Raw genomic sequence first — 9,442 nt, 5'->3', positions numbered from 1 at the left:
GTATCTACCCATGGACCCAACAAACCTTCATACCAAATTCAACAGTGGTGAAAAACGCCCACAAAAACCGCAAAACAAAATTTGTATGTACCCCCACATGGACCTAATAAACCTCCATACCAATTTTGGTGAAGATCCATCCACACCCTGCGAAGTAGTTACATGGACATACAACAGACAGTATTATAATATTTATATAGATTTAATTTCTGTAGGGCATATTGATGTATAAAATACATTTTAAAACTAGAAATAAACACCAAATTTATTTAATTAAACACTCAACATTTCACTTTACAGTTTTTTTCAGGAGCATTCCACTAAAACACAAACCGCGGCTGACAACACAAAGCTTCAAATGGTTTAAATAATAAATTCTGATCGAATCTATAGCGTGCATTTCTACAACATGCGTTTGACTTATAATGTTGTAAAGCTTATTGTTGAAAAAATTGTATTGTTGAAATAATTGACTAATACCTGTAATGAACAAAAGTTCCAGATTGAAATAACAAAAGATAAGACGAAAAAAAAGTAATTATAAGATCTATCATCTGTGGTAGCAGTTGTTCGATGAGAAGTTTCTTTAAATTTTCCGTCGGCTTACTTGGCGGCTTTGGTAAGGATTTGTACAGAGAATGGTGGTTTCATGTCAGGTGTTATTTGTTAAAAAATGATCTGCAACTGCGATCCTTTTATGATGTTGTTTATGAAAAACGTCAATATATTCTCTTATCCTTGTGCGTAGGATTCTTCCGGTTTCTCCAATGTACCCATGATGGCAGATGTGACATGTGAGTATTCCTTGCTGGTTTCTAGAACCTGAAATGGGCAACAAAACTATTTAATTTATTTATAGAAATACCATCCTTTTATATAACACGCAAGAAATAAGATTAGCAGCAGTGAAGTATGGATGAAAAAGAATTTGATTCAAAATAAGAAACAGTTTACTTAAATATTCGCTACTTGCTACGTCTGTATGCCGCTAGGGGAAGATAATTTTTTTTCTCAAAAGATAATACAATCATTGTAGATATTTTTAAATGCTTTTGCACTACATAATTTTGCTCTTCTTAGAATAAAGAGTACTATTTCACAATGTGTTGTGATTGACAATAAATACAAAATTGGGGTGCAGGTAGATGTTTGAGACACCATTCTAGTAAATAGGGTAACAACGATTTATAAATCCATTACAGGAATTGTTTAGCATCTCTTCTCGGCCTTTTGGCTAAGATCAAAGTGTAGTATCTGTTCGAGTGGACTCGCACCAGTCTTCAATCCAGTGATCAGTGTTGCGTTTTGTGAGTATTGTTTTCTTTGTCTACGTTTTCAGTTTCTCTAAAGTTTTGATTTATTGTGATTCTTTGGGTTGGTTGGAATGAGTTCCACCAACCACCTGACCCGACCTCGGTCGGTCAGATTTATCGTCGAGAAAGACACATTACCTTCCCAGGTGATTGACTATCTATGAGAGCCTGGGTGTTAATGTCATGGATTGTCTCCAGCACTTCGGTGCTGGCCGATACATTGCCACATTATCCACTCTGGCTGTGGTAAACGAGCTGTTGGGTCGAGGAGCTTTCTCGGTAAACAGTGCCTCCGTCTCAGTGAGTCCTGCAGGCCAAAACCTGAAATGGATGACCCTGCATTCTGCCCCTTATGAAATGTCACACGAAGTGATTAGTGCTGCTCCATGACCATATGGACGAGTTATCAAAATAGAATACGAGTGTTATCCATCACGTCCTGGAGTCTGCACCGGTAACAGGAGAATCCGTATGGATATGACATCTCCGGTTCCCAATTTTTTCAAAATTGGGAATTACACAGTCATGGTCAACTACCTGGGCTTGCAACGCTTGTGCCGTCGTTGTGGTCTCGAAGGTCACCTTGCCAACCATTGTGACACCCCGAGGTGCTCGCGTTGTTTGGCATATGGCCATGAGGAGGCCCAGTGTACCGTTTCATGTGATTTGTGTCAGGGGGCTCACAGTTCTTCTTTGTGTCCCTCCCGTGCTCCAACATATGCTAGCAAAGTTTCCGGAGCTGACACGAAATGTGCCATGTCTCCCTCTTCACCATCGCCTGTACCGCCTCAACCCATTCCAACTACCATTGTGTGTCCTGTTCCTATGGGGCAGCAGGACCAGTCACCCTCCTCAAGTCCTGTGGGTAATGCCGTTTCTCCAACTGAAGATGCCTAACCAATGTCAGATGCCGCTAAATGTCCTTCCAGTCCTGTGGAGGATGACTCATCTGCAGTCCCCTCACCTTCCGTCTCGTCCAGCCCTGATGTCTCTGAGTGAACTGAAGATTCCTCGTCTCATTCTCCAGTAGCTGTTTCTACTTCCTCCCTTGTGATCCGGAAACGTCATATCCCTGTAACAGTGCCTCCTCTCCATCCCGAACTTTGTGCAGCATCCTGGTCTTCCCTTGTGGTTGCCAAGTCATCTTCAGTTTCCCAGATGGACTGTATCGACGCAGCTACACTCAAACGTGCTTTAACTCTCTCATTGCTGGATGAGGGGATGAAGCAGCAGTGTCTGTAGTTCTTCCTTACCATTGGCAGTGGGAGGATTGAGCTTCTGTTTTTTGCTATATTGTATTACTCTGTACATTTTGTGTCATAATTTGTGAACTTATCATTTCTCTGTACACAATTGCTGTAAATTTCGTTATTGTTCTTTTGTACTGTTATTTGTTGCAATAAATCTCAAATTAATAGTATCTGTTCTCATCAGCTTAATATCTGATACGGTTCCCAAAGGGAACCATGATATTAAACTTATTTTTGTAAGGCGGCGGGGTGCTTGGAGCTTGCTCCACCCCTGCCACGGGTTAGCCTGGCATTGCAGTACTGCTGGGATCGGCCCACTTCCTTTGTAATTTCAAAAGATAAGAAAATTTGTTGAAAGTTTTGGTGGTAGTACTTTCTTTTTGAGAAAATCGTTAAGTATTTCGTTGATTGTTTCATTAATTATGTAGTGAGAATACGAAAATGTAATGCCATCTATTGCTATGCAGTACCAATATTACTTATTCAGGTAATAAATTAAACAATAAGTCCATATAACAATAAATTCACGTGTTCTTTATATGTACTAAACGAAAAAATCAATTGAGATAAAAAATTCATGTCATACGGCTTTCTCTGTGTGTGGAAGAAGAACAATGAAAGATTAATGTATGAGTGGATATCACTTTGAGTCAAGGTTCTGTATTTAATCAGACTAGTCTATTACTCTGTAAAGTAGTGATACAGCAAAGTCTACTAATTTTGAAGTGATGGGCCATACAGGGAAGGCAGCACTATAATACGTTAATAAAGAAATTTGGTAATGAATTGAAAGAAAACTGTATGTCAGTTGGTTTCAGCAAAAGATCATCCCTAGACAACACAAGGCTATTAAAAAAATTAATTACTAATGTCTTTAAATTTTGAGAAAACTTAAAACTCATACTAATGCCCGAACTTTTAATAATAGCTAATTAACTTTGCAGTATTTATAGAATGACCCAATGTTAATAAAAGTGACTTTAATAATTTTTTAAACATTTTAACAAGCATTACTCTGCAAACATTTACAAGCCTCTGAAGTGATGAATGCGTGAATGACAGAATAACTCTGATCATTAACTAAATTCTACATACTTTGTAATTATACAAATGTCTCATGAACAAAGAAACCTCCCATTATGCTTTCAGTTTTGTTAGCTGCTTCATTAATAGCACTGAACTCAGTAATTTCCTTTAAGAAACAAAAGCAGTGAACCACCTGGTACATATATATTTTAAATCATAATACTCCCTATAGTGTTTAAATATCCTTTGTAATCATTAGTAAGTATGTCCCTAAACAATGGAAAACAGTTGTTTCAAAAACAAGCCCATCATGTTAGTCTAGAAAGTATGGACCAGTTAATCTTTCTTTGCACGACTGTGTTAAGTGTTTTAATAACAGCCAAGTTATCAAAGCGTTATTTATCCATAAAGAAGAAACATTAGTCAACCTCATTTTCATGCTAGCAATAGCCTTCCCCAACAGAATTTAAACCCATTTACATATTCAATGTGCTGATAATCTTGTTTACCAATGTACAACTAACCATATTGTTATAGTTCTATAGATGATCCAAGTTGCTGTCATGGACTAATTGATACTCTGATGTGTCCTGAGGGTGAAAAAAATCACCATTCATTCTAATAATACTTACTGCCATTCACACCAGAGCCTGTAACAGTTTGAAACAATAAACAGAGTTGCTCTTACTTTTCATCATCATTGTACTCACATTACTGCCAAATTCAGTTATTATTTTTGCTTAATCTGTAACTTGGAAACAATATATTCCAGAAAGAAAGCTTAGTATAAAATAAACATGTACAGTAATTCTCATAGCTGCATCGAACAATGTATTAAAAAAATATACAAGTTCTGTAAAATGTATCAGAATTCCAACTGTATTATTATACCCAAGCACATTGTTCTATTACTTTGAAAAAATAAACTTGCCAAATGAAAATTGATGCTCATATTATTTAAATATTTGTTATAGCAAACAAGTTTACTTAGTTTAATTCTCCTTGTAATTTAAGTATTTTCGTTTGATTTCAAGAAAAAAATGTTTCACTGTACACTCTAGAACCTAAAAGTATTAAATTAATTTAGCAATTTTGTACTGGTTTACTAATATTATGATATGAATGTGAAGCTTTGGTGTGCTTGTGCAATGAAAGCAAACTTCTGGACCCTTTCATTTCTTAAGCTTACCTTTTGTGTATTTCATTTATCCTATGCATTTCATTTCTGTTAGTTCTCAAATTCAAATTTTTTACTTACCATTTATATATGTACTTATTCTTTTATATTCAAATTATTACAACTTGTATTATTGAGATTTTTGTGTCTTAGCCCATTTGAGATTAAAATAGCATTGACAAGTTAGATGTGACATTGCACATAGTGATTTTCTCCACATTAGCTGACATTAACAATTAAAGGTTGTTAGACAAATCCCATGTGTATTGAGTAGAAATTTAAGTGTTGAGACATTTGCTCAGCATTGAGTGTTGCCACCCTCTTTTCCGTGTAGATGTTATCTTCTTTCTTAAGAAAATTGACTTTGATTATAGAATTCAACGTGTTTCTCAAAGCTCTTGCCCAAACCATAATCAGTAACATATACAGAGCTCTGCTGTTCCTAGGTGCGCTATTAATTAACGTAACCCACTGCCCCTACAGTACACATTATTTTGAGTATTCTAAGCACCACCTTTAACTATACATATAATGTACTGTAAAAACATCTTTTACAGAATGTATTTAGTGTACGGTAAATATAGATGCTCTACAAGGTAACGTATTGACATATGATAAACACAACCATTCATTATACATATCAGTGAAAGCTAAGCACACAAAATTAAAATAGTAACTTGCAGTATCCGCAAATGTTTTGCTGGAAAAATAATTTATAATCTATTAAGACTACTACTACTACTTACGCACCACTATGTGTAAAAGTCATTCTTAAGAAAAATAAAGCATTACTTAATGAAAGGAAGAGTGCAAAGCCAAAAATACATATCTAAGAAATGGTTTAAATACTACAGACTGGGTATATATACATTTACTACAGAGCAAATGTTAACTTGAAACTTCCCAAATTTCAAATTTGAAAATTCATCTAAAAATGACTCAGCTTAATAAACTGTTTGTTTACAGTTAATCACAAAGTTGTATAGTGGGATATAAGCACATAATTTCCCCACTGAAATGCTCAAACCAAAATGTAAATGTTATAGGTCTTTACTCTGAGCCTAAACTTAAATGTTTTGTGATTATGAATTCAAATATTCTAGACCATTAAAATGGATTCCATATAAATATAGAAACATTTATCCTTACAATTCATGCACTTGTATCCTCTCAAGGTCCTCCAATGTAAAAAAATAAATAAATCAGATAAAGCAAAACTAGATTATATCACAAACTTTTTGGCATATATAAGGAAATATTGTGTACCTTTGAATCTTAAACACACAGAGATAAATTTGCTGCAAAGCTAAGTGAACCTAGAGATTAGTGAACATTCAATTCTATGTTTTCACTTTTTTTTTAGACCAGTAATGTACATTTTTTTTTCCTTCTGTATTCTACTACTATTTTCCATCTGACATATCTATCATGTTTTGACACCAAGTATGTAAGTGTAACACCAATTTATGGATGTAATGGCCATTCCAAAATTATCTTTAGTCTAGTCAAGTTTAAGTTTCCAAAATACTAGTCTTTATATAAAATCATCACAACTTTTCTTGAAATTCAGGTAATACTGCTCATTCTTTTATAATTAAAAATTCAATAGTTGTATGATAGACTTCACTTTTATTTTTTTACTGTTTTGAGGTTTTAAGTGTGATAAAATTGAACAGATCTGTCATATCTCCTTGAGGACTTATTTTTTTGTATTTTACATACTAAACAACTATACAGATACTGGTATCAAGATATACTTGCAAACAGTTTTCTTTTTTTCCAGATATAAGTGCAATAAATATGAAAGCTACAGAAGGTTGAGTATGTTACATCAAAACAATTGTGGAACCTGAACATGTTGTTATAGTCTATGTTGTCACGTCTGGTCGTGCTCTATCTGATGACTGTGCATCTTGACAATAGCCCCACAGCTTAGTTTCCAAAGCAAAGGTCTCCATCAATAAAGCTGTCATGTCTAAGTTACACCATTCGTCCATTTAGTGTTAGAGGACGATACCAGTACCCATTTCAACAATTTAATCACACAGAAATTCATAGGCACTGCACCCATTAGCTTGAATGGTATAGTTTTGTACCAAAGAAGAACATGCAAATCCATTTTGTTCTCCAGTTGTTTGACGTATACAACTGTTGAATGGCAAGTATAATTGGAAGACTGATTGGTGAACCCATACGTTTGCTGCCTTCATGGCCAAACAGAGATTCTTTTTCTTATACTGATCCATATTCCTTTGTTTTCATGTCTTAGAAATTCTAAATCCCTAGTATAATCACATGTTTATAATAAGAGTGTGTGAATGTTTTATATTGGAAATGGCTGTTAATTTCCATTCTCTGATAATCAGTTTTTGGTAGTATCATGCTACCACAAAATGTAGTTCTGATACATTCCATTCCATCTTTATATCAGGTGTGGTTTTTACGTGATTTGCTGAGCTGCATATACAAGGTAATTTTAATGACATAATATATCTTCTATACTTGCGTAATGAAACGAAATAGCACTGATACCATTATGGTTTCAAACCTTCCAAGAAAGAAAAATGTAATATATATGATGGTTTTCAGATACAATTTGTAGAGGAGCTCAAAATCTTCCTAGGTTCTAATTTTGGAACACTTAATTATAGTTGTATGTTATAGTGGTATATCTTCAAGTTCATTATCCTTGAGTTAGGTTCTGTCATTTATTTTTTGTTTTAATCTTGTATTTGTCTGGGGAAGATCTAACAAACTTGTATTAATTCATGATAAAATTGTAGCTGATTAATATTTTATGATTGTATGATATGAGTTATTGGCATGTTTTATTTTGCACTGCTTTGCTAATGAACATACTTTTAACAAATATATAAAAACATGTATAATTTATCACGATGTTTTAATTTATAAACACTGTGGCAGTGTTATGAATCTAAAATAAACCATCCAATGCCTGTGTTAACTCTCATTACCAGTTATATATTTGTAAACAACAGTCAAATAATATTTTTAAAAATCCAGTCAGAGTCAATGACAGCAGTTTATTTGTAGTAAAGCATGCTCAGTTTTATGAAATGTGCCCCTTTTTAAAGGTATTTATCTCAAACTTCAGAACTGTTTTGGAGAGAGGGTGTTTACATGAGCACTCTCTACAATAATGTCAGTTTTCATGTCTTTAGAACTGAAACAATGCCACAATAATGTGAATGTGTTATACCTTTACAAAGGAAGCTATGAAATTAGGTGTAGTTTTAATATAGTGTGACAAATTCAGAAGTTATTCACATACACATGTAGTTGTAAAATAACATGTCACAAAAGAACTGTCACCTTGTGCCTAAATAGCTATGTCTCAACCCTGAACTTGTCCACTGCTTCCATAACCAAATATCCACATTGTGTGCATAACACAAAACTTGCTACAGATTTTCCTTGGGGATATTAAAATTTAATATATCTTCAAGTACAGGTCACATGAAAACTAACAAAGTTATCATATGAATCACTGTGTACACAGAATACAAATGACAATATAATTCATCAATACACAAGTTTATTTGTTTTTTTTTGAGAAAGAAAAAATAAGAACAATGTACTGTTTTATTATTTTTTTGTATTCTAGTTTGATGAACTTTACAACCAATTCAACTTATTCAGTTTTTTCATATATTTGTTAATGGTAAATACTGTCACATTTCTTTTGAAATCAAAAAGGAAACATTAGTCCTGCATGTTTAGATCATACCTCCAACTGTCAATGTCTCTCCTCTTCTCAATTTTAGGCAAATAAAAAGACCCAGGTTTAGAGAACATGGTTGCAAGTACTTTTTAATAACCTTATAAGAAAAAACAAAATGAAACAAATCCAATTATTATAGTGAAATGTAATAACCTTCTAGATCCAGGAAATTTGAATGTAAATTCCTCTTTTATATAATCCATTATATTAACTTTATTTTCTTGAGAAGTATTGTAAAATTGAAGTTAGCTGTAATTTTCACAACAAATCATAGTTTAAATATTTGGAGTTTTGGTGAAAATAGTTACATTTTGAAGAGCATACATCAAGTCCACCTTTCTACACCAATAATACGAAAATAAGATTTTAAACAAATTTTTGAAAAATATCAGTATTATAGCCTTGGTATTTTTTGTTAACAAAAAAGTTGGTTTATTCTTCAGTTTTACTACGAAATAAAGGTAATCGGCGATTTCACACTTAATTTTAAGTTGTGCACTTTTATGCTTGTTTCAAGACAAATCCCAAGACTATACTCTTGGTATTTTTCAAAAATTTTATTTTTATATTATTTGAGTAGAATGATGCACTTGACGTAGGCGTCTCAAAACGAAACTTGTTCCCCCAAATTTACATTATTTAAACCTTGATTTCTTGTCGAAATTTCTGCTTTCTTCCATTATACTGTACTCCTCGAGAAATGAAAATTAATACACGGGCTTGAAAAGGAGGAAGTTTTATTTGAAATTCCGAAATCAAAAAAGTTATTTCGGGTTTTTTCCATATTTAGTCCATCTTTAACTGTCTTTTTTAATCTGGATAAAAGAAATGCGCTTTTTTGCTTATAAAAAGATATAATAATTTATTAAAGTCGTGCTGCTTTATTCTTGAGTTTTTGTAAGAATTCCAGGTAATCGACGACTTCACAGTTTTC

The 9,442-nt window shown here is 33.5% G+C and overlaps 1 long non-coding RNA gene across 2 annotated transcripts in view; it reads left to right on the top strand.

Moving 5' to 3' along the window:
* Positions 1 to 2,733, top strand: part of LOC106467467 — a 7,210-nt gene extending 4,477 nt beyond the window's left edge. The window contains exons 2-3 of one of the 2 annotated variants that reach the window (XR_001291332.2): positions 749 to 794; positions 1,203 to 2,733. This is a non-coding gene — a long non-coding RNA (uncharacterized LOC106467467). Of the gene's footprint in view, positions 1 to 748 lie in introns of both variants that reach the window. The other variant, XR_002612423.1, reaches the window with a different exon arrangement.
* The last annotated feature ends 6,709 nt before the right edge of the window (positions 2,734 to 9,442 follow it).

This window comes from Limulus polyphemus, unplaced genomic scaffold, assembly GCF_000517525.1.
Source record: "Limulus polyphemus unplaced genomic scaffold, Limulus_polyphemus-2.1.2 Scaffold2624, whole genome shotgun sequence".
In the NCBI taxonomy this organism is placed as follows: Eukaryota; Metazoa; Arthropoda; class Merostomata; order Xiphosura; family Limulidae; genus Limulus; species Limulus polyphemus.
The sequence above is the reverse complement of the archived record's forward strand: the minus strand, read 5'-3'. Positions and strand labels throughout refer to the sequence as shown.